Below are 26,478 nucleotides of genomic sequence, written 5' to 3' on the forward strand. Positions count from 1 at the left end.
TCCTTTCCAATCTCGTGCAAAATTTATAAATTGTTATAACTCAATGTAAATTTTGTCCTAAAATCAATAATTTTTGGTATCTGGCTCATACAGATCGAGATCTAAACAATTTTGGAAAAACGATCAGTGGTACTCTCCTCCTCCCGCCATTCACCCTCCTTCAATTGTTTTTATTAGCACGCTTTTATTAGCTTTACCTGTATGTTTCTTTGTAACTCTTCATTTGCTCCAACGCGCCTGTTGCCTTATTAACTTGGTTTTATAATTATCTTGTAACGTAGCGTTACAATAAACCACTTGTACTTATGCTTGTATAGCATAGTCAACAACCACTAATAGCAAACCAATGAAAAAGCACAATAATGGTGCGTTGACTTCTCAACCAGTTTCTATAGCATAGCCAAAAACCACTTGTATAGCATAGTCAACAACCACTGATAGCAAACGAATGAAAAAGCACAATAATGGTGCGTTGACTTCTCAACCAGTTTGCGGCACCACCCATATAAACATTGAATTTGCATTTTTGCAATTCAGTCCTCGCAGGTGAGCCAGCGGGAGTGGTTGTCTTTTTAAAGACAAAATTGCCACTCCGGCTAGCTAGCCGAGTGGAGGGGGGCGCTGTCATGGCGCGGGTCACCCTCCACCAGAGTTGGACGACGCGAGTGGTGTCTTCGGACTATCCTTCCCTCCGTCGCCCACCCTGGTGTTGAGCGGCCCGCTGCCTTAATGACCAAATAACCCCCCTCCCCGCGGCTCGGACTGAGCGGAAGGGGCGCTGTCATGGCGCGAGTCACCCTTCACCTGGGCTGGACGACGCGAGTGGTGTCTTCGGACTATCCTTCCCTCCGTCGCCCACCCTGGTGTTGAGCGGCCCGCTGCCTTAATGACCAAATAACCCCCTCCCCCCTCAGCTCTGATTTTAGTAGGCTGGCCGGAGCGGAGGAACCACTCCCTCTAGTTAGCTGGGGAGAAGAGGGTGCGGCCGTGGCGCGAGTCACCCCCTGCTGCACCAGGATGACGCGAGTGGTGTCTTCGGACTACCCTTCCCTCCGTCGTCCTGGTCTGGTAAGGAATGACTCGCCGCCCGAACGACCGCACGACCCCCTCTCCGCAGCTCTGGTTTCGGCCGTGAGCCGATGCGTGCGCACAAGGGGCTACCGCTGTGCCGTTAAGGTGCACTTCCCCTCCGCCACGGGTCGACCCACGGCGCCTCGGCTGGTACAACCCCACCCCCCTTACGCACCTTCTACTAGTGTGCAAGTAGGGAGGCGGGGGTGTCCAGCGGTGAAACCAGCACTAACCCGAGTCCTCGCAGTTTCTCCCGCAGGTGACTGACCCCGCCGATTACCAAGCCTGCCGAAGACGTTCGATCAGCCCGATCCTGCCGAAGCCGACCGACCAATACAAGTCCGCTGGTACGTCCATCCTATCCCGCCCGGAACACGCTGCCGCTGTCCAGGTAAACCCCGTCGCCAGCCCATCTCCCCTCTCACCACGGCCCTGGTACGCGCTCCGTAGCCCACCGCCGCATCGTCGCCCCTCTGGTGCCGCCGCTGCTACGACGACCGTTGGCCGTTCGCCATCCTACCGCCGTTAAGCCGCTGCATCCGTCACGCCGCTGCTACGACGTCCGTTGGCCGTCCGCCATCATACCGCCGTTAGGCTGCTGCATCCGTTACGCCGCTGCTACGACGTCCGTTGGCCGTCCGCCATCCTACCGCCGTTAAGCCGCTGCATCCGTCCCGCCACTGCGACGACGACCGTTGGCCGTCCGCCATCCTACCGCCGTTAAGCCGCTGCATCCGTCACGCCGCTGCTACGACGTCCGTTGGCCGTCCGCCATCATACCGCCGTTAGGCTGCTGCATCCGTCACGCCGCTGCTACGACGACCGTTGGCCGTTCGCCACCCTACCGCCGTTAAGCCGCTGCATCCGTCACGCCGCTGCTACGACGACCGTTGGCCGTCCGCCATCCTACCGCCGTTAAGCCGCTGCATCCGTCCCGCCACTGCGACGACGACCGTTGGCCGTCCGCCATCCTACCGCCGTTAAGCCGCTGCATCCGTCACGCCGCTGCTACGACGACCGTTGGCCGTTCGCCACCCTACCGCCGTTAAGCCGCTGCATCCGTCACGCCGCTGCTACGACGTCCGTCGGCCGTCCGCCATCCTACCGCAGTTAAGCCGTTGCTTCTATCCCGCCGCTGCCTCCGTACCGCCGTACCAGTCCGTCCGTTACCCGCCCGTTCAGCCGCCCTACCGAACCTCCGTTAGTCGACGCTCCGCCCCCTCGCCATCTTGCGACGGAAAGCTGCTGTCCGCCTAATATCTCCAGCCGTGTGTGCGTGTGTTCGTAACACATAAATATCGTGTATTTATTCAGTAGGGGTTTGTGGGACCTTTACTCGACTCCGGATTGACTGAGCGTTACCCCAGCCTTAGACAAAACCCACCTCATAAATGGCGCCCGAGCAGGGACCCTCCTCCGCAGATGACCGTGGAAAAACAACTGCAACCACCACCAACACTGCCGGGGCGGGTTCAACGAACACATCGCTAGAAACAACACACACACAGGCTCCGGAAGGCACGTTGCTGAACACCGACTCGCTCAATTGGATCTACCTACTTAGGAAGGAGAAGCTGATCGAGGAGTGTAAGGAACACCGAATCGACGTGGAAGGCCAAACCGTAGCCGAGCTGCGTCGCGCACTGAGTACTTACGTGCGAGCGAAACGCGCCAGGAAATCCAGTGAAGACCTGTTGAAAGAGCTGGAACGAGAAGTGAACGAGGAAGAGGGGAAGTTCGCTACGCTACCCCAGCCAACAACAAATCCGATCCCTTCAATCCAGATCCACAGCCCACAGCCGCACGGAGGAAAGGGAGAGAACGCATTACCGAAACGAGACGAAATGAGCGACGGTGAACTTATGAATACCGTTCGCCGCTGGGACTTGCACTTTTCAGGGGAGGAGTCACTGCACGAATTTCTTGAGAGGATAGAGGAGCTTGCCGAATGCTACCGCATCCCCGTCGACCGACTCCTCCCAACACTGCCGGAGCTTCTACGTGGGAAGGCACTGCAATGGTACCGCGTCCGTAAGCAACACATACACCGCTGGAGCGATCTGCGGAGGGAGGTGCAAAATTTTTTTCTACCTAAGCGACACATACGACATTTGGAAGAGGCCATCCGACAACTCAAACAGCAAGGCCGAGAGAAGGCCAAGGACTACATCCTCGCACTGGAAACGCTGATCCGCCAACACCCGACGATGTGCGAAGAGAATCACCTCGAACGGATCTATGATGGTCTACGCGTGGAATACCGCCTTTTCGTCAAACGCAGCGAGTTTAGGACGATCGAGGAGCTCCTGGAGCTAACGGAAGAGTATGAGCTGTTAAGAGGCGAGGAAGCGAAACAGGGAAAAATGGTGGCCCACAGCCTATACCACCTACCCATGGAATACGACAGCAAAGAGTGCTGTTGGCGCTGCAAGGAACGCGGACACCACCGCTTCCAATGTAAGGGCCCCTGGAGGAAGTTCTGCTCCCGGTGTGGCCAAGACAACATCCTCTCCAGGGACTGCCCATGCCCTCCGACTAGCCCAATTACCGAGAACGCATCCCGAACGCCGTCCAACGCTATTAAAGGAAGCCGCCAAGCACCGTACGTCCGACCAGAGAAGCCGAGGGAACCACCCGCCAGCAAATCAACCGCAAAAACACAAGTAGATGGCCGATTCTATATACCAGTGGTCATCGAGGACATGAGCGTGCGCGCACTAGTGGACACCGGCGCCACCCTATCCTATGTAGATGACACCGTACGAAAACACCTAGAAAAGAACAACATCAAGGCACGCCCCAACAAGCGAAGTATCCAGCTGGCAGACCAAACGTGCGTCTTTACCTCAAATTCCTACCCGGCAAGGATTGTGTATCAAGGACGAGCCACAGACGCGATGCTGTCCGTTATCCCAAACTTGGCCGAACAGGTAATCCTCGGAATGGACTTCCTAAGAAAGAGGGGAATCATCCTCACGCTGGATGGCCAGCCGCTAGAGGCCACCGTGACCAAGAGAGCACCCGAACTGGATACGCTATGTGCATTGACGAGCCGAGAACACCTGAGCGACGAACAAAACACGGAACTGGGAAACTTCCTGGCGCATCACCAAAAGCGGTTTGGCGAAATCATCGGACCGAGCACTGCAGCCGAGCATACGATTCGTCTCAAACACAACCGACCGCTGAAGCAACGATACTACCCCCGCAACCCGGCCATGCAACAAGTAATCAACGAAGAGGTAGACGAGTTATTAGCCGGAGGAAGAATAGAACCATCACGAAGCGCGTACAGCTCGCCAATCGTGCTAGTCCGAAAAAAACAGGGCACGTGGAGGATGTGCATAGATTACCGTCAGCTCAACGCCGCCAGCGAACCAGACGCTTACCCGTTGCCGCAAATTGGAGCCATTCTCGACCAGCTGAAAGAGGCGAAATTCATCTCGACCATTGACTTGAAGAACGGCTACTGGCAAATCCCGCTCGCCAGAGCATCCCGACCATACACCGCATTTACAGTTCCTGGCAGAGGGTTGTTCCAGTGGAAAGTCATGCCATTTGGCCTACACTCTGCTCCGGCTACCTTTCAACGCGCTCTGGATTCGATACTTGGGCCCGAACTCCAACCAAAAGTTTTCGCCTACCTGGACGATATCATCGTATTGGGAGATACCTTCGAAGAACACTTGGCGATCTTGAGGGAAGTGTTCGAGCGCCTACAAAGACACAGGATGCAAGTAAACTTCGAAAAGTGCAGCTTCGTCCAGCAACAACTTCATTACCTAGGACACATCATCAGTTCGAAAGGAATTCACACCGATCCAGCAAAAGTATCCGCTGTACAGGAGATGCCCGCACCGAAAACGCTCAAAGAGCTCCGCCGTTTTCTTGGACTCGCGTCTTGGTACCGCCGCTTCGTGGCAGACTTCTCTACGCTCGCCGCGCCGCTTAACCAACTGCTGAAAAAGGGACAAGTCTGGAAATGGGAGGCGCAGCAAAATCACGCTTTCAAAGCACTCAAGGATAAGCTTTCCAGCGCGCCAATACTTTGTTGTCCGGACTTCTCTCGACCGTTTTTTCTCCAGACCGACGCGAGCGGAGAGGGCCTGGGCGTCGTGCTCTATCAACGCCATTCCGACCACGAGAACGTAGTAGCTTACGCCAGCCGAAGCCTAACCCAGCTGGAAAAGCGATACTCGGCCACCGAACAGGAATGCCTAGCCGTGCTATGGGGTATCCGTAAGATGAGACCGTACCTGGAGGGGTATCACTTCACCGTCATCACCGACCACCACTCACTAAAATGGCTGCACTCGCTCCAGAACCCCTCTGGACGTCTGGCAAGATGGGCACTGGAATTGCAACAATATAATTTCGAGATAGAATACCGAAAAGGAGCACAGAACGTGGTAGCCGACGCACTCTCCCGCTGCCCGCTACAACACGCCGATGATGACATTTTGTACACCATAACCAACGGAACAAACGACTGGCACGAGAGGAAAGCAAGACAGGTGCGGGAAAAACCTCAAGCACATCCAGATTACCAAATCGTCGATAACCGACTCTTCCGCCACATTTCCCCGAGAAATCAACTCTCGCGGTCACCGCAATGGAAGCTGTGCATCCCAGCCGACCGACGAAAGGACGTACTACAAGAAGTCCATGACGCCGCCGCCGCCGGACATCTCGGGGTGAAGAAGACGCTTAAGAGAGCACAACAGAACTATTACTGGCCCGGGATGTTCCGCGATGTTCTCAAACACGTACGGAAGTGTATCAGATGCGCAGAATACAAAGTCGAGCAAAGACGCCCAGCAGGATTGATGGCAACCATGCAATCATCACGGCCGTGGGAAATAGTAACCGCTGACTTCGTGGGACCACTGCCCCGTTCCAAGCAAGGAAATACTTGTCTCCTCGTCATGGTGGATAAATTCTCCAAGTGGGTGGAGTTGATCCCAGTGCGCCAAGCGACAACGACAAGCGTAATCAAAGCACTCCAAGAAAGAGTCATATACCGATTTGGCTGCCCGAAAACCTTCCTCACCGACAATGGTAAACAATTCGTCGGGAAGGCATTAGCAGCGTTTTTGAACGACCACCGCATCGATCACAAGTTTACGGCAGCTTACGCCCCGCACGAAAACCCCACCGAGCGAACCAACCGAGTCGTGAAAACCATGATAGCTCAGCGATGCAAGGACGACCACCGCACCTGGGACCAGGAGATTCCGCAAATAGCATTCGCGATAAACACGGCTAGCCACGAGTCGACAACAGCATCAGCAGCAGAAATCAACTTCGGTAGAGACCTTACAGCACCGCAGCAAGTGCGCACGGAGGGAGCAGTACCAGCAGAGCCACCAACCGTACCACCGTCCATCACCAAGTTATGGGACGAGATAAAAGGGCACCTAGCCAAAGCTTCAAAGCAACAGAAAAAACACTACGACTTACGCAGACGGCAATGGAAGCCACGCATAGGCGAGCAGGTGATGAAAAGGGACCACCCACTCTCATCCGCGGCCGACAAATTCGCCCAGAAGTTAGCACCAAAATTTTCCGGCCCGTACTTGGTGATGGAATATGTTTCCACGAACACGGTGAAAGTAGGCCACCCGGGGCAAACAAAGCAACAACACGCGCACTTGCAAGATTTAAATCCGTACAAATTCTAAACAACCCTCGTTTTGCTTACTCATTGCAGGAACCAACTGTCCAACAATGAGTCGAAAACAGCGGCAACACACACCACCGGACTCACCGAAACCGATACGCCCGTGGCGCCCGCCGTTTGAGGCAACAGTGTGGCCGGCAAACAAACCAAAGATTCAGAGAATCCAAATTTTTCATGGGCCACCAATAGAGCAACTAATGGCCATAAAAGAAGACCCGCAACCAGAGCCACAGGGACGGGGCGACACCGAACACAACGAAATGAAGAAAACGACATACGAAGAGGGGCACCCCGATCCCGAACAATTTTTCGGGGAACTTAAACTAAAACGCCCGACAAAACGGAGCAAAAAGTGCTGGAAATTTTATTGGAAGAACCAGCGCGTCAAGGTGAAGATGATGGGCGAGAACCGGGCGAAAGTCTCGCTGATGGGAATCAACCGAATGGTACAAATCGAATGAGACAGCAAGAGAAGAGGCCGCCGCATTTCTTTTTTATATTTTTATATTTTCATACCTTTTACAAAAACTTGTTAGATTTAAGTCAGAAATGAATTGTAAATTATTTTCACAAAAAAAAAAAAAAAAAAAAAAAAAAAAAAAAAAAAAAAAAAAATACATACATACATATCTACATAACATTAAAAGGGGAACAAGAGAAGTACGACAACGGACACAGTTTAGTACGACTCCACCCCCGACAAAAAAAAAAAAAAAAAAAAAAAAACAATTACAATAACATTAACTCTGTTAGATATAAGTGGAATGACTCTGTATATTTTTGGAAAAAAAATTTTTTTTTAAATAAAGTGCTTCGCCCACATGCACACCGGCACAAGACCTAGGCCATGCCTGGAGATCCATCTTTCCCCACCGCAGCTTTCCGTCAACCGAAGTGGGAGGGGGACTGTAACGTAGCGTTACAATAAACCACTTGTACTTATGCTTGTATAGCATAGTCAACAACCACTAATAGCAAACCAATGAAAAAGCACAATAATGGTGCGTTGACTTCTCAACCAGTTTCTATAGCATAGCCAAAAACCACTTGTATAGCATAGTCAACAACCACTGATAGCAAACGAATGAAAAAGCACAATAATGGTGCGTTGACTTCTCAACCAGTTTGCGGCACCACCCATATAAACATTGAATTTGCATTTTTGCAATTCAGTCCTCGCAGGTGAGCCAGCGGGAGTGGTTGTCTTTTTAAAGACAAAATTGCCACTCCGGCTAGCTAGCCGAGTGGAGGGGGGCGCTGTCATGGCGCGGGTCACCCTCCACCAGAGTTGGACGACGCGAGTGGTGTCTTCGGACTATCCTTCCCTCCGTCGCCCACCCTGGTGTTGAGCGGCCCGCTGCCTTAATGACCAAATAACCCCCCTCCCCGCGGCTCGGACTGAGCGGAAGGGGCGCTGTCATGGCGCGAGTCACCCTTCACCTGGGCTGGACGACGCGAGTGGTGTCTTCGGACTATCCTTCCCTCCGTCGCCCACCCTGGTGTTGAGCGGCCCGCTGCCTTAATGACCAAATAACCCCCTCCCCCCTCAGCTCTGATTTTAGTAGGCTGGCCGGAGCGGAGGAACCACTCCCTCTAGTTAGCTGGGGAGAAGAGGGTGCGGCCGTGGCGCGAGTCACCCCCTGCTGCACCAGGATGACGCGAGTGGTGTCTTCGGACTACCCTTCCCTCCGTCGTCCTGGTCTGGTAAGGAATGACTCGCCGCCCGAACGACCGCACGACCCCCTCTCCGCAGCTCTGGTTTCGGCCGTGAGCCGATGCGTGCGCACAAGGGGCTACCGCTGTGCCGTTAAGGTGCACTTCCCCTCCGCCACGGGTCGACCCACGGCGCCTCGGCTGGTACAACCCCACCCCCCTTACGCACCTTCTACTAGTGTGCAAGTAGGGAGGCGGGGGTGTCCAGCGGTGAAACCAGCACTAACCCGAGTCCTCGCAGTTTCTCCCGCAGGTGACTGACCCCGCCGATTACCAAGCCTGCCGAAGACGTTCGATCAGCCCGATCCTGCCGAAGCCGACCGACCAATACAAGTCCGCTGGTACGTCCATCCTATCCCGCCCGGAACACGCTGCCGCTGTCCAGGTAAACCCCGTCGCCAGCCCATCTCCCCTCTCACCACGGCCCTGGTACGCGCTCCGTAGCCCACCGCCGCATCGTCGCCCCTCTGGTGCCGCCGCTGCTACGACGACCGTTGGCCGTTCGCCATCCTACCGCCGTTAAGCCGCTGCATCCGTCACGCCGCTGCTACGACGTCCGTTGGCCGTCCGCCATCATACCGCCGTTAGGCTGCTGCATCCGTTACGCCGCTGCTACGACGTCCGTTGGCCGTCCGCCATCCTACCGCCGTTAAGCCGCTGCATCCGTCCCGCCACTGCGACGACGACCGTTGGCCGTCCGCCATCCTACCGCCGTTAAGCCGCTGCATCCGTCACGCCGCTGCTACGACGTCCGTTGGCCGTCCGCCATCATACCGCCGTTAGGCTGCTGCATCCGTCACGCCGCTGCTACGACGACCGTTGGCCGTTCGCCACCCTACCGCCGTTAAGCCGCTGCATCCGTCACGCCGCTGCTACGACGACCGTTGGCCGTCCGCCATCCTACCGCCGTTAAGCCGCTGCATCCGTCCCGCCACTGCGACGACGACCGTTGGCCGTCCGCCATCCTACCGCCGTTAAGCCGCTGCATCCGTCACGCCGCTGCTACGACGACCGTTGGCCGTTCGCCACCCTACCGCCGTTAAGCCGCTGCATCCGTCACGCCGCTGCTACGACGTCCGTCGGCCGTCCGCCATCCTACCGCAGTTAAGCCGTTGCTTCTATCCCGCCGCTGCCTCCGTACCGCCGTACCAGTCCGTCCGTTACCCGCCCGTTCAGCCGCCCTACCGAACCTCCGTTAGTCGACGCTCCGCCCCCTCGCCATCTTGCGACGGAAAGCTGCTGTCCGCCTAATATCTCCAGCCGTGTGTGCGTGTGTTCGTAACACATAAATATCGTGTATTTATTCAGTAGGGGTTTGTGGGACCTTTACTCGACTCCGGATTGACTGAGCGTTACCCCAGCCTTAGACAAAACCCACCTCATAATCTTCACCCTATTTGTAATCCCGTTTGGGTCATATCGAGACCCTTCCGGGATCATTTCTGGATGGTTTTCGGGATCCGTCCGCGATCTTGCCGGGGTCATTTCTGGACTTTTTCGGGACTATTCCGGGATTATTTTGGGACCGTTCCGGGATCATTTATGTATAGTTTTCGGGATCCGTCCGGGATTCCGTGGGGATTATTTTGGGACATTTTCGGGACTATTCCGGGATCATTTCGGGACTATTTCGCGATCATTTGGGAACCCTTCCGGCATCATTTCTGGAAGGTTTTCGGGATACGTCCGGGATCCCGTCGGGGTCATTCCGGAACTTTTCTCGACTAAGACTGGATCATTTGGGGACCCTTTCGGCATCCTTTCTGGATGGTTTTCGGGATCCGTCCGGGTCCCGTCGGGGTCATTTCTGGACTGATACGGGATCATTTAAGGACCCTTTCGGCATCATTTCTGGATGGTTTTCGGGTTCCGTCCGGATCCCGTCAGGGTCATTTCGGGGCCCTTTCACGACTAATACGGGATCATTTAGGGACCTTTTCGGCATCATTTCTGTATGGTTTTCGGGATCCGTTCGGGATCCCTTCAGGGTCATTTTGGGACTTTTTCTAGACTAATGCGGGTTCTTTTGAGGTACCTTCCGGCATCATTTCTAGATGGTTTTCGGGATCCATCAGGGATCCCGTCGGAGTCATTTCTGAACTTTTTCTCGACTATTACGGGATCATTTGGGGTAGCTTCCGGCATCATTGCTAGATGGTTTTAGGGATCCGTCCGGGATCCCGTCTTGGTCATTTCGGGACTTTTTCTCGACTTATACGGGATCATTTGGGGACCCTTTCGGCATCATATCTGAATGCTTTTCGGGATCAGTCCGGGAACCCGTCGGGGTCATTTCGGGACTTTTTCTCGACTAATACGGGATCATTTGGGGACGCTTTCGGCATCATTTCTGGATGGTTTTCGGGATCCGTCCGGGATCCCGTCGGGGTCATTTCGGAACTATTTCGGGATCATTTGGGGTACCTTCCGGCATCATTTCTAGATGGTTTTCGGGATCCGTCCGGGATCCCGTCGGGGTCATTTCGGGACTTTTTCTCGACTAATACGGGATCACTTGGGGACGCTTTCGGCATCATTTATGGATGGTTTTCGGGATCCGTCCGGGATCCCGTCTTGGTCATTTCGGGACTTTTTCTCGACTTATACGGGATCATTTGGGGACCTTTTCGGCATCATTTCTGTATGGTTTTCGGGATCCGTTCGGGATCCCTTCAGGGTAATTTTGGGACTTTTTCTCGACTAATACGGGTTCATTTGAGGTACCTTTCGGCAACGTTTCTAGATGGTTTTCGGGATCCATCAGGGATCCCGTCGGGGTCATTTCTGGACTTTTTCTCGACTAATACGGGATCATTTGGGGTAGCTTCCGGCATCATTGCTAGATGGCTTTCGGGGTCCGTCCGGGATCCAATCAGGGTAATTTCGGGACTATTTCGGGATCATTTGGGGTACCTTCCGGCTTCATTTCTAGACGGTTTTCTGGACTCGTCCGGGATCCCGTCGGGGTAATTTCGGGACTTTTTCTCGACTAATACGGTATCATTTGGGGTAGCTTCCGGCATCATTGCTAGATGGTTTTCGGGATCAGTCCGGGATCCCGTCAGGGTCATTTCGGTACTATTTCGGGATCATTTGGGGTACCTACCGGCTTCATTTCTAGATGGTTTTCGGGATCCGTCCGGGATCCCGTCAGAGTCATTTCGGGACTATTTCGGTATCATTTGGAGTACCTTCCGGCTTCATTTCTAGATGGTTTTCTGGATCCGTCCGGGATCCCGTCGTGGTAATTTCGCGACTTTTTCTCGACTAATACAGGATCATTTAGTGTAGCTTCCGTCATCATTGCTAGATGGTTTTCGGGATCCGTCCGGGATCCCGTCTTGGTCATTTCGGGACTTTTTCTCGACTTATACGGGATTATTTGGGGACCCTTTCGGCATCATATCTGGATGCTTTTCGGGATCCGTCCGGGAACCCGTGGGGGTCATTTCGGGACTTTTTCTCGAGTAATACGGGATCATTTGGGGACGCTTTCGGCATCATTTCTGGATGGTTTTCGGGATCCGTCCGGGATCCCGTCGGGCTAATTTCGGGACTATTTCGGGATCATTTGGGGTACCTTCCGGCATCATTTCTAGAAGGTTTTCGGGATCCGTCCGGGATCCCGTCGTGGTAATTTCGGGACTTCTTCTCGACTAATACAGGATCATTTAGGGTAGCTTCCGTCATCATTGCTAGATGGTGTTCGGGATCCGTCCGGCATCCCGTCTTGGTCATTTCGCGACTTTTTCTCGACTTATACGGGATCATTTGGGGACCCTTTCGGCATCATATCTGGATGCTTTTCGGGATTCGTTCGGAAACCCGTCGGGGTCATTTCGGGACTTTTTCTCGACTAATACGGGATCATTCGGGGACGCTTTCGGCATCATTTCTGGGTGGTTTTCGGTATCCGTCCGGGATCCCGTCTTGGTCATTTCGGGACTTTTTCTCGACTTATACGGGATCATTCGGGGACCTTTTCGGCATCATTTCTGTATGGTTTTCGGGATCCGTTCGGGATCCCTTCAGGGTAATTTTGGGACTTTTTCTCGACTAATACGGGTTCATTTGGGGACGCTTTCGGCATCATTTCTGGATGGTTTTCGGGATCCGTCCGGGAAACCGTCGGGGTCATTTCGGGACTATATCGGGATCATTTGGGGTACCTTCCTTCATCATTTCTAGATAGTTTTCGGGATCCGTCCGGGATGCCGTCAGGGTCATTACGGTACAATTTCGGGATCATTTGAGATACCTTCCGGTACCATTTCTAGATGGTTTACGGGATCCGTTCGGGATCCCGTCAGGTTCATTACGGAACTATTTCGGGATCCTTCGGGGTACCTTCCGGCATCATTTCTATATGGTTTTGAGGATCCGTCCGGGATCCCGTCGGGGTCATTTCGGGAATTTTTCTCGACTAATACGGGATCATTTGGGGACGCTTTCGCATCATTTCTGGATGGTTTTCGGGATCCGTCCGGTATCCCGTCGGGGTCATTTCGGGACTATTTCGGGATCATTTGGGGTACCTTCCGGCATCATTTCTAGATGTTTTCGGGATCCGTCCAGGATCCCGTCGGGGTCATTTCGGTACTATTTCGGGATCATTTGAGGTACCTTCCGGCAACATTTCTAGACGGTTTTAGGGATCCGTTCGGGATCCCGTCAGGGTCATTTCGGGACTATTTCGGGATACCTTCCGGCAATATTTCTGGATAGTTTTCGGGATCCATCCGGTATCCCGACGGGGTCAATTCAGGACTTTTTCTTGACTAATACGGGATGATTTGGGGACCCTTTCGGCATTATTTCTGGATGGTTTTCGGGATCCGTACGGGATCCTGCCAGGGTCATTTCGGGACTATTTCGGGATCATTTGGGGTACCTTCCGGCATCATTTCTATATGGTTTTGAGGATCCATCCGGGATCCCGACGGGGTCAATTCAGGATCCCTTCAGGGTAATTTTGGGACTTTTTCTCGACTAATACGGGTTCATTTGAGGTACCTTTCGGCAACGTTTCTAGATGGTTTTCGGGATCCATCAGGGATCCCGTCGGGGTCATTTCTGGACTTTTTCTCGACTAATACGGGATCATTTGGTGTAGCTTCCGGCATCATTGCTAGATGGCTTTCGGGATCCGTCCGGGATCCAATCAGGGTAATTTCGGGACTATTTCGGGATCATTTGGGGTACCTTCCGGCTTCATTTCTAGACGGTTTTCTGGACTCGTCCGGGATCCCGTCGGGGTAATTTCGGGACTTTTTCTCGACTAATACGGTATCATTTGGGGTAGCTTCCGGCATCATTGCTAGATGGTTTTCGGGATCAGTCCGGGATCCCGTCAGGGTCATTTCGGTACTATTTCGGGATCATTTGGAGTACCTTCCGGCTTCATTTCTATATGGTTTTCTGGATCCGTCCGGGATCCCGTCGTGGTAATTTCGCGACTTTTTCTCGACTAATACAGGATCATTTAGGGTAGCTTCCGTCATCATTGCTAGATGGTTTTCGGGATCCGTCCGGGATCCCGTCTTGGTCATTTCGGGACTTTTTCTCGACTTATACGGGATTATTTGGGGACCCTTTCGGCATCATATCTGGATGCTTTTCGGGATCCGTCCGGGAACCCGTGGGGGTCATTTCGGGACTTTTTCTCGAGTAATACGGGATCATTTGGGGACGCTTTCGGCATCATTTCTGGATGGTTTTCGGGATCCGTCCGGGATCCCGTCGGGCTCATTTCGGGACTATTTCGGGATCATTTGGGGTACCTTCCGGCATCATTTCTAGAAGGTTTTCGGGATCCGTACGGGATCCCGTCGTGGTAATTTCGGGACTTCTTCTCGACTAATACAGGATCATTTAGGGTAGCTTCCGTCATCATTGCTAGATGGTGTTCGGGATCCGTCCGGCATCCCGTCTTGGTCATTTCGCGACTTTTTCTCGACTTATACGGGATCATTTGGGGACCCTTTCGGCATCATATCTGGATGCTTTTCGGGATTCGTTCGGAAACCCGTCGGGGTCATTTCGGGACTTTTTCTCGACTAATACGGGATCATTTGGGGACGCTTTCGGCATCATTTCTGGGTGGTTTTCGGTATCCGTCCGGGATCCCGTCTTGGTCATTTCGGGACTTTTTCTCGACTTATACGGGATCATTCGGGGACCTTTTCGGCATCATTTCTGTATGGTTTTCGGGATCCGTTCGGGATCCCTTCAGGGTAATTTTGGGACTTTTTCTCGACTAATACGGGTTCATTTGGGGACGCTTTCGGCATCATTTCTGGATGGTTTTCGGGATCCGTCCGGGAAACCGTCGGGGTCATTTCGGGACTATATCGGGATCATTTGGGGTACCTTCCTTCATCATTTCTAGATAGTTTTCGGGATCCGTCCGGGATGCCGTCAGGGTCATTACGGTACAATTTCGGGATCATTTGAGATACCTTCCGGTACCATTTCTAGATGGTTTACGGGATCCGTTCGGGATCCCGTCAGGTTCATTACGGAACTATTTCGGGATCCTTCGGGGTACCTTCCGGCATCATTTCTATATGGTTTTGAGGATCCGTCCGGGATCCCGTCGGGGTCATTTCGGGAATTTTTCTCGACTAATACGGGATCATTTGGGGACGCTTTCGCATCATTTCTGGATGGTTTTCGGGATCCGTCCGGTATCCCGTCGGGGTCATTTCGGGACTATTTCGGGATCATTTGGGGTACCTTCCGGCATCATTTCTAAATGTCATTTCGGTACTATTTCGGGATCATTTGAGGTACCTTCCGGCACCATTTCTAGATGGTTTTAGGGATCCGTTCGGGATCCCGTCAGGGTCATTTCGGGACTATTTCGGGATACCTTCCGGCAATATTTCTGGATAGTTTTCGGGATCCATCCGGTATCCCGACGGGGTCAATTCAGGACTTTTTCTTGACTAATACGGGATGATTTGGGGACCCTTTCGGCATTATTTCTGGATGGTTTTCGGGATCCGTACGGGATCCTGCCAGGGTCATTTCGGGACTATTTCGGGATCATTTGGGGTACCTTCCGGCATCATTTCTATATGGTTTTGAGGATCCATCCGGGATCCCGACGGGGTCAATTCAGGACTTTTTCTCGACTAATACGGGTTGATTTGAGGACCCTTTCGGCATCATTTCTGGATGGTTTTCGGGATCCGTACGGGATCCTGCCAGGGTCATTTCGGGACTATTTCGGCATCATTTGGGGTACCTTCCGTCATCATTTCTATATGAATTTGAGGATCCGTCCGGGATCCCGTCGGGGTTATTTCGGGACTTTTTATCGACTGGTATCGGATCATTTGGGGACCCTTTCCGTCTGGGATCCCGTCGGGGTCATCTCAGGACTTTTTCGGGACTAATACGGGATCATTTTGGGACCCTTCCGGAAACATTTCTCTATGGTTTTCGCGATCCGTCGTGGATCCCCTAAGGACCCTTCCTGGATATTTTCTGGATGGTTTTTGAGAACCGTCCGGGAGCCCGTCAGGTTCATTTCGGAACTTTTTCGGGACTATTTCAGGATCATTTTGGTACCCTTCCGGCATCATTTCTTTGTGGTTCTCTAGATAAGTCTAGAATCGTGTCGTTGTCATTTCGGGTTTTTTGGGACTATTCCGGGAACTTTTGGAGACCCTTCCGTGGCATTTCTAGATGGTTTTCGGGATCTGTCCGCGATAGCGTCGGTGTCATTTCGTTGATTTTTCTGGATAATTTCGGGATCATTTGGGGATCTTATCAGGTTATCAGCTCATTAAGTTCTTTTTTACTCAATTACAAAAATAAAATGTATTAAACAGAAACATCTTTTTAAACAGATAACTTGATAAGCAGGCTAACGTGAATATCCCATATATTTAATTTTCTCCTTGCGGACGGGGCCGCGGGTAAAGGCTAGTATATTATAAATGGGAAAGTTTGGATGTGTGGATGTTTGTCCAGACGTTTGTCTTTGTTACTCAATCACGCCAGAACGGCTGGACCGATTTGGATGAAATTTTGCAAACATATAGCCAATAGTCTAGAAGGATCTACTAGCTTTATATTTTTGAAAAGGGGCGTGGTCCCCGCCCCCTAGGAACAGTCATAATTTAATTATTATATTTTTTCGCCTTTGCGACTGAATCACGCCAGAATGGCTACACGGATTTTGATGAAATTTGGGACACAGACAATAGTCTACTAGCGAAATTTTTTTCGAACATGGAAAGAGGGGTGGGGCTCCCACGACCCCTTACTTTTTAATAATTTTTACACATTGTAACTTTAAGTATATTGGCCTTCACCAATATCACAGACTCAAAGGGTCAAATAAGTCGAGGGCTTACAAAGTAAGCAGTGACACCCGCCCCTCCCTCCCCTCCTTTATGTTGTTGTTGTTGTTGTAGCAATGCTCGCCCCACCTAATAGCCGCGACCGATCACAAATTGTCATCAATATCCTCTAACGGGAGTCCAAGGAAACTGGCCGTTTCAACAGGGGTGGACCATAAGGAAAGGGGTGTTAGAGGCGTTGGTTCCACATTACAATTAAAGAGATGGTTGGTGTCATGTGGGGACACATTGCAAGCAGGGCATACATTTTGTATGTCGGGGTTGATTCTGAATAGGTAAGAGTTTAACCTGTTACAGTATCCAGAACGAAGTTGAGCAAGAGTGACACGCGTTTCCCTGGGGAGTACGCGTTCCTCTTCTGCGAGTTCTGGATATTTTTTTTCAAGTACTGGATTCACCGGGCAATTCCCGACGTAAAGGTCCGACGCCTGTCTATGGAGTTCACCAAGGACCTGCTTGTGTTTTTCCGCTTCATACGGCTGGGTTCTCAGGTGCTATTTCCTCAAAATGCTTACGGAGATGACTCCTTAGGCCCCTAGGCGGTGCTGGTTCGTCAATCAGATGTTTGTTGGGATGCCCAGGTTTCTGGGTATTCAACAGAAACTGTTTGGTCAGCATCTCATTTCTCTCCCTGATGGGGAGTATTTTTGGGTATTTTCCGGCATCGTTTCTGTATGGTATTCGGGATCATTTGGGGTCCCTCCCGGCATAATTTCTGTATGGTTTTCGGTAATTTCGGGACTATTAGGGGATCATTTGAGGACATTCCGGCATCATTTCTGGATAGTTTTTGGGATCCGTGCGGGATCTCGTCGGGGTAATTTCTGGACTTTTCAGAGATTGTTTCGGGATTATTTTGGGCCCTTCCAAGATCATTTCTGGATGGATTTCGAGATCTGTCCGGGATTCCGTCAGGGTCATTTAGGAGTCCGTTCGAGATCCCGTCAGGGTCATTTCGGGACTATTAGGGGATCATTTGAGGACCTTTCCGGCATCATTTCTGGATAGTTTTCGGAATCCGTCTGGGATCCCGTCGGGGTCATCTCAGGACTTTTTCGGGACTAATACGGGATCATTTTGGGACCCTTCCGGAAACATTTCTCTATGGTTTTCGCGATCCGTCGTGGATCCCCTAAGGACCCTTCCTGGATATTTTCTGGAAGGTTTTTGAGAACCGTCCGGGAGCCCGTCAGGTTCATTTCGGAACTTTTTCGGGACTATTTCAGGATCATTTTGGTACCCTTCCGGCATCATTTCTTTGTGGTTCTCTAGATAAGTCTAGAATCGTGTCGTTGTCATTTCGGGTTTTTTGGGACTATTCCGGGAACTTTTGGAGACCCTTCCGTGGCATTTCTAGATGGTTTTCGGGATCTGTCCGCGATAGCGTCGGTGTCATTTCGTTGATTTTTCTGGATAATTTCGGGATCATTTGGGGATCTTATCAGGTTATCAGCTCATTAAGTTCTTTTTTACTCAATTACAAAAATAAAATGTATTAGACAGAAACATCTTTTTAAACAGATAACTTGATAAGCAGGCTAACGTGAATATCCCATATATTTAATTTTCTCCTTGCGGACGGGGCCGCGGGTAAAGGCTAGTATATTATAAATGGGAAAGTTTGGATGTGTGGATGTTTGTCCAGACGTTTGTCTTTGTGACTCAATCACGCAAGAACGGCTGGACCGATTTGGATGAAATTTTGCAAACATATAGCCAATAGTCTAGAAGGATCTACTAGCTTTATATTTTTGAAAAGGGGCGTGGTCCCCGCCCCCTAGGAACAGTCATAATTTAATTATTATATTTTTTCGCCTTTGCGACTGAATCACGCCAGAATGGCTACACGGATTTTGATGAAATTTGGGACACAGACAATAGTCTACTAGCGAAATTTTTTTCGAACATGGAAAGAGGGGTGGGGCTCCCACGACCCCCTACTTTTTAATAATTTTTACACATTATAACTTTAAGTATATTGGCCTTCACCAATATCACAGACTCAAAGGGTCAAATAAGTCGAGGGCTTACAAAGTAAGCAGTGACACCCGCCCCTCCCTCCCCTCCTTTATGTTGTTGTTGTTGTTGTAGCAATGCTCGCCCCACCTAATAGCCGCGACCGATCACAAATTGTCATCAATATCCTCTAACGGGAGTCCAAGGAAACTGGCCGTTTCAACAGGGGTGGACCATAAGGAAAGGGGTGTTAGAGGCGTTGGTTCCACATTACAATTAAAGAGATGGTTGGTGTCATGTGGGGACACATTGCAAGCAGGGCATACATTTTGTATGTCGGGGTTGATTCTGAATAGGTAAGAGTTTAACCTGTTACAGTATCCAGAACGAAGTTGAGCAAGAGTGACACGCGTTTCCCTGGGGAGTACGCGTTCCTCTTCTGCGAGTTCTGGATATTTTTTTTCAAGTACTGGATTCACCGGGCAATTCCCGACGTAAAGGTCCGACGCCTGTCTATGGAGTTCACCAAGGACCTGCTTGTGTTTTTCCGCTTCATACGGCTGGGTTCTCAGGTGCTATTTCCTCAAAATGCTTACGGAGATGACTCCTTAGGCCCCTAGGCGGTGCTGGTTCGTCAATCAGATGTATGTTGGGATGCCCAGGTTTCTGGGTATTCAACAGAAACTGTTTGGTCAGCATCTCATTTCTCTCCCTGATGGGGAGTATTCTCGCCTCATTATGCAGATGGTGTTCTGGGGACATAAGAAGACAGCCCGTGGTGATTCTGAGAGCAGTATTTTGGCAGGCCTGTAGTTTCTTCCAGTGGGTGGTTTTTAGGCTTGGCGACCATATGGGTGACGCGTAGCACGTAATCGGCTGGCTAATTGCTTTGTATGTGGTCAAGAGCGTTTCTTTATCTTTTCCCCAGGTACTGCCAGCAAGGGATTTGAGGATTTTATTACGGCTCTGAATTCTTGGAACAATTGCGGTTGCGTGCGCACCAAAATGTAGATCCTGATCAAACGTCACACCCAAGATTTTGGGGTGTAGGACAGTCGGTAGCGTAGTGCCGTCGACGTGGATGTTCAATATGGTCGACATTTGGGGCGTCCATGTTGTAAATAAGGTCGCGGAAGATTTAGTCGGTGACAATGCCAGGTTTCGCGAGGCGAAAAAACTGGAGAGATGAGGGAGATAGCCGTTTATTTTATTGCATAGCTCATCGATCTCTGGGCCTGGGCCTGTGGCCATTATTGTGCAGTCTTCAGCGTAGGAAACGATTGTGACTCCTTCCGGTGGTGAAGGTAGCTTAGATATGTAGAAATTAAACAAAAGCGGGGATAGGACATCACCCTGTGGCACCCCTTGTTTAATTCTCCTTTGTTTTGATGGTTCATTTCTGAATTGCACCGATGCCTGCCGACCACCCAGATAATTTGCGGTCCACCTTTTAAGACATGGGGGAAGGGTAGACCCTTCCAGGTCTTGCAGTAATGAGCCATGGTTGACCGTATAAAAAGCTTTTGAAAGGTCTAACGCTACGAGTACTGTTCTATGGTGGGGATATTGATTCAAACCGCAATTTATCTGGGTGCTAATGACATTTAGCGTGGAGGTAGTGCTATGGAGTTTTCTGAAGCCATGCTGATGAGGGGCTAGCTGCAAATGTGCTTGGAAATAAGGGAGCAAAATGGCTTCAAGCGTCTTTGCCACTGGCGATAGGAGAGATATCGGACGATATGACTCACATACGTTAGCTGGTTTCCCAGGCTTTAGTAGCGGGACCACCTTGGCCATTTTCCATTTCTCGGGTATGACAAAGGTGGAAAGAGACAGGTTGAAGACATGCGCTAAATATTTGAAACCCTCTTTCCCTAGGGTTTTTAAGCATCGGCATGGCTATGCCGTCTGGGCCCACTGCTTTGGATGGTTTAGCGCGACCAATGGCGTCCTCAACCTCTCTAGCGGTGATGGTAATTGGTGACGCGCTGAGTTTGTGTCTATGTGCGTGTCTATTGGCTCTCCGTCTATCTTTGTCGACCGTAGGATGCATTATATATTGTCTTATTTGGGGGTCGCCTGGATCAAGCTGTCTTATAAGGTCGCGTTCCCTCGCTAAGCTCGCGGCCTCCGTCGGGAAGTGGGGCCGGATTTCGGGAATTCTCTCGGCGGGAATGCAGTGTACCGAGGCGGATTCAATGACATTACGGAAGGCACGCTCCCCTTGGCGGGCATCAGTCGGGATAGGGAGGGCAGCAAAGCTGCTGTCTGTTGCAGATTTATATTCTTCCCACTTTCCTTTTTTGAAGTTTATGAAAGTGCGTTTTACGGTGACGATGAAGTCGGCGGTACGCTCGAACGAAATAAGTATGGGCAGGTGGTCGGATGCCAATGTTACCATCGGCTGCCAGTTGACGCAGTTTACGAGTTCTGCGCTCACGATTGAGATATCTGGCGAGCTATGACAGCTTCCTACCATACGTGTGAGGGCGTCTCCGTTTATTGTGCAGAACGTCGTTTCGTCTATTTGATCCGCCAACATCTCACCCCTACTGTCCGCCCGCAAGTTTGAATGCCATAGGTCGTGATGGGCATTGAAATCGCCTAAGATAATGCGATTGTTGCCAGTGAGTAAGGCCTCGATATTAGGGCGGTATCCACTGGGGCAACAGGTGAAAGGAGGGATGTAGATGTTGATGATCTCTAGATTTGCATCGCCTGACCGGACAGATAGGCCTTGACGTTCTAAGACATTGTCCCTGCGGTCGATGCCAGGATCAAATATATGATATTGCACAGAGTGGTGTATAATAAACGCGAGGCCGCCTCCATTTCCGCTCTCGCGGTCTTTCCTGTGGACATTATAACCAGAGCAGGTCTGCAATGCAGATCTTGCTGTGAGTTTAGTCTCTTGAATCGCAGCAATGCGGATGTTGTGCCGCTTCATGAAATCGACTATCTCCGTAATCTTCCCAGTTAGTCCATTACAGTTGAACTGCAGAATTCTGAAGTGCATGAGGGGTGACGCCGCCACTCTAGGGGTAAGTGACGGGCGACTACGCCTAGGTTGTGGAAGGTCAGGACGCAATTGCTGTTGTGGCCTTGGGACTGGGCGCCCTTGGGCAAGCATTGGGGTACCCGGATGATTTGGGTTTGCGACCTGGCAACATGGCGCGATGAAACCCGTCGAGGGGTTGCCGTCGCGGAGACCAGAACATCTAGGAAAGTGGCACCACCCAAGGCAGCTCCTGCATTGAGCGGATGTCGCAAACCTATATATTCTGTGCTGGCAGACGGTGCAAACGGAGGCAGGGACTAAGAGTCTGTTTCCCTGACCTGCACGATTGCTGCCAGAAAAGAGGGGGGTGAGAAGAAGACGGGGGCAGGGGCTGATGCTCAGCATTGCTACCAGCTCTACTACGAAGGTAGTAGTTATGAGTGGTATCAGCTGTTTGAGTTGTTGGCGCCGTGGGGCGCGAGCAGCAGCGGGTACTTGTTGTGGCTTGCTGAGCAGCGAAGCTGCTGGAAGGTAGTGGGGATACGCTTAGGCGTAGACTACGGGACGCTCTTGGGCGTGAGCAGCAAGGAGCCACAAAAGATTTATAAAAGTTACGTGGACGTCGGGTTTTGGGATCAAGCCCAGAACAACCTGTCCGATGCAACCATCCCTTGCACGAGACACACTGAACAGAGAATGACCGTCCTAAAAAGATTCTTTTCTGGCAAATGCAGCAAAACCATTTCTCAGGACCGGGGTCAGGAGACGGACCCGGATTGGGTTCGATACCTTCCCGGAGTAAGAGAATATGTAGCAGTCCTGCTGCAAGGAGCTGCTGGGAGGATGACAATTTGTGGGAGGGACGAAACAAATTAAATGGGGTCACACTGAAATGACAGTCCTTGGTCGGGAAAAATCCCGAGTCGCTCCGGTACATAGAACCGACTGCCTTGGGAAGCGTCCCCCCCTTTATCTACCCCTCTGGTGTAAAATCTATAAATTGTTATAACTCAATATAAATTGTTATAACTCAATATAAATTTTCCCCTAAATCAATAGTTTTTGGTATCTGGCACATACAGATCGAGATCTAGACAATTTTGGAGGAACGCTCAGTGGTCCTCTCCTTCTACTCCCGCCATCCGCCCTCCTTCAATTGTTTTTATTAGCACGCTTTTATTAGCTTTACCTGTATGTTTCTATGTAACTTTTCATTCGCTCCAATGCGCCTGCTGCCTTATTAACATGGTTTTATAATTAGCTTCACCTTATTTGTAATCCCGTAAGGGTCATATCGAGACCCTTCCGGGATCATTTCTGGATGGTTTTCGGGATCGGTCCGGGATACCGCCGGGGTAATTTCGGGACTTTTTCGGGACTATTTCGGGATCATTTTGGGACCCTTCCGGGATCATTTCTGTATAGTTTTCGGGATACGTCCGGGATCCCGTCGGGGTTATTTTGGGACGTTTTCGGGACTATTCCGGAATCATTTCTGGAATATTTCGCGATCATTTGGGGACACTTCCGGCATCATTTCTGGATGGTTTTCGGGATCCGTCCGGGATCCCGTCGGGGTACTTTCGGGATCATTTGCGTACCTTCGAGAGATAAATTCTTGATGGTTTCCGGGATCATTACGGGACTTTTTCGGGGTTATTTTGGGTCCCTTTAGGCATCATTTCTGGATGGTCTTCGGGATTCGTCCGGCATCCCGTCGGGGTCATTTCAGGACTTTTTCGCGACTAATACGGTACCATTTGGGGATCCTTTCGGCATCATTTCTGGATGGTTTTCGGGATCGGTCCGGGATCTCGTCGGGGTAATTTGGAACTTTTTCGGGATCATTTGGGGGCTCTTCCGGCATCATTTCTAGATGGTTTTCGGGATCCGTCCGGGATCTCGTCGGGGTCATTTGGGGACTTTTTTGGGATCATTTGGGGGCTCCTCCGGCATCATTTCTGGATGGTTTTCGGGATCCGTCCGGGATCCCGTCGGGGTCATTTCGGGACTTTTTCGCGACTAATACGGGATCATTTGGGAACCCTTTCGGACCTTCCTAAGATCATTTCTGGATGGATTTCGGGATCTGTCCGGGATGCCGTAGGGTTATTTTGGCACTATTAGGTGATCGTTCGAGGAACTTTCCGGCATCACTTCTGAATGGTTTTCGGTATCCGTTCAGGATCCCGTCGGAATAATTGCGGGAATTTTTCGGGATCATTTGGGGTCCCTTCCGGCATCATTTCTGGATGGTTTTTGGGATTCGTCCGGCATCCCGTCGGGGTCATCGGGAATTTTTCTCGACTAATACGGGATCATTTGCGGGCCCTTTCGGTATCATTTCTGGATAGTTGTCGGGATCCGTTCGGGATCCCGTCAGGGTTTTTTCGGAACTATTAGGAGAACATTTGAGGACCTTTCTGGCATCATTTCTGGATAGTTTTCGGGATCCTTTCGGGGTCCCATCAGGGTCATTTCAAGACTTTTTCGGCATCATTTAAGATTGGTTTTCAGGATTCGTCCGGGATCCCGTCAGGGTAATTTCTGGACTTTTCCGAGACTATTTCGGGATCATTTTGGGACCCTCCCAAGATTATTTCTGGATGGATTTCGGGATCTGCCCGGGATGCCGTCAGGGTCATTTTGGGACTATTAGGTGATCATTTGGGGACCTTTCCGGCATCACTTCTGCATGGTTTTCGGTATCCGTTCAGGATCCCGTCGGAATAATTGCGGGACTTTTTCGGGATCATTTGGGGTCCCTTCCGGCATCATTTCTGGATGGTTTTTGGGATTCGTCCGGCATCCCGTCGGGGTCATTTCGGGACTTTTTCTCGACTAATACGGGATCATTTACGGGCCCTTTCGGCATCATTTCTAGATAGTTGTCGGGATCCGTTCGGGATCCCATCAGGGTCTTTTCGGAACTATTAGGAGAACATTTGAGGACCTTTTCGGCATCATTTCTGGGTAGTTTTGGGGATACTTTCGGGGTGCCGTCAGGGTCATTTCGGGACTTTTTCGGGATAATTTAAGGATGGCTTTCAGGATTCGTCCGGGAAACCGTCAGGGTTATTTCTGAACTTTTCCGAGACTATTTCGGGATCAGTTTGGGACCCTCCCAAGATCATTTCCAAATGGATTTCGGGATCTGTCCGGGATGCCGTCAGGGTCATTTTGGGACTATTAGGTGATCATTTGAGGACCTTTCCGGCATCACTTCTGGATGGTTTTCGGTATCCGTTCAGGATCCCTTCGGAATAATTGCGGGACTTTTTCCCTTCCCGAATCATTTCTGAATGGTTTTTGGGATTCGTCCGGCATCCCGTCGGGGTCATTTCGTGGCTTTTTCTCGACTAATACGGGATCATTTGAGGGCCCTTTTCGGGATCATTTTGGGACCTTCCCAAGATCATTTCTGGATGGATTTCGGGATCAGTCCGGGATGCCTTTCAGGGTCATTTTGGGACTATTAGGTGATCATTCGAATACCTTCCCGGCATCACTTCTGGATGGTTTCCGGTATCCGTTCAGGATCCCGTTGGAATCATTGCGGGACTTTTTCGGGATCATTTGGGATCCCTCACTAGATCATTTCTGGATGGATTTCGGGATCTGGCCGGGATCCCTTCAAGGTCATTTAGGGATGCTACCGAGATCCCGTTAGGGTCATTTCGGGACTTCTTCGGGACTATATCGGGATCATTTCTGGATGGTTTACGGGATCCATCCAGGAACCCTTAAGGGTAATTTCGGGACTATTAAGTGATCATTTGAGGACCTTTCCGGCATCACTTCTGGATGATTTTCGGGGCTAATACGGGATCATTTGGGGATCCTCTAGGGGTCGTTTCGTGACTTTTTCTGTATTATTTACGGATCATTTGGGGACCCTTCCGTCATAATTTCTTGATGGTTTGCCGGATCCATCAGGGTCATTTCGGGACCATTTTGGGATCATTTGGGGACCCTTCCGAGATCATTTCTGGATCCGTCCGGGATGCCATAGGAGCCATTTCGGGATTTTTTGTTACTTTTCCGGGATAGCTTTTGGACCCTTCCGGAATCATTTCTGGATCTGTGCGGGATCCCATCTGGGTCATTTCCGGTCATTCCGTATGGGATCCCATCGGAATCATTGCGGAACTTTTTCGGAATCATTTGGGATCCTCTCCGGCATCATTTCTGGATGGTTTTCGGGATTTGTCCGGGATCACGTCGGGGTTATTTCGGGACCTTTTCGGGGCTAATACGGGATCATTTGGGGATCACGACCCCTAGAGGACTTTTTGACTGTATTATTTCGGGATCATTTGGGGACCCTTCCGGCATAATTTCTTGATGGTTTGCCGGATCCCATCTGGGTCATTTCCGAACTCTTTCGGGATCATTTTGGGATCCTTCCGGAATCATTTCTGTATGGTTTTCGCGATCCGTCGTGGATCCCCTCGGAGCCATTTCGGAACATTTTCTGGAGTATGTCGGGGTCATTTGGGGACTTTTTCGGAATCATTTGGGGGCTCTTCCGTTATCATTTCTGGATGGTTTTCGGGATCCGTTCGGGATCCCGTCGGAGTCATTTCGGGACTTTTTCTCGACTAATACGGGATCATTTGGGGACCCTTACGGCATCATTTCTGTATAGTTTTCGGGATCCGTCCGGGATCATTTGCGGGCCCTTTCAG

The 26,478-nt window shown here is 51.0% G+C and overlaps 1 long non-coding RNA gene across 1 annotated transcript; it reads left to right on the top strand.

Annotated features, from left to right (window-relative positions):
* Positions 1–282: 282 nt before the first annotated feature.
* Positions 283–7,315, top strand: LOC137251004 (uncharacterized). Its single transcript, XR_010953147.1, has 2 exons — positions 283–1,462; positions 6,782–7,315. It is a non-coding gene; the product is annotated as an uncharacterized lncRNA (long non-coding RNA).
* Positions 7,316–26,478: the final 19,163 nt, after the last annotated feature.

The sequence above is a fragment of the Eurosta solidaginis genome, chromosome 4 (genome assembly GCF_040869045.1).
Source record: "Eurosta solidaginis isolate ZX-2024a chromosome 4, ASM4086904v1, whole genome shotgun sequence".
Classification (NCBI taxonomy): Eukaryota; Metazoa; Arthropoda; class Insecta; order Diptera; family Tephritidae; genus Eurosta; species Eurosta solidaginis.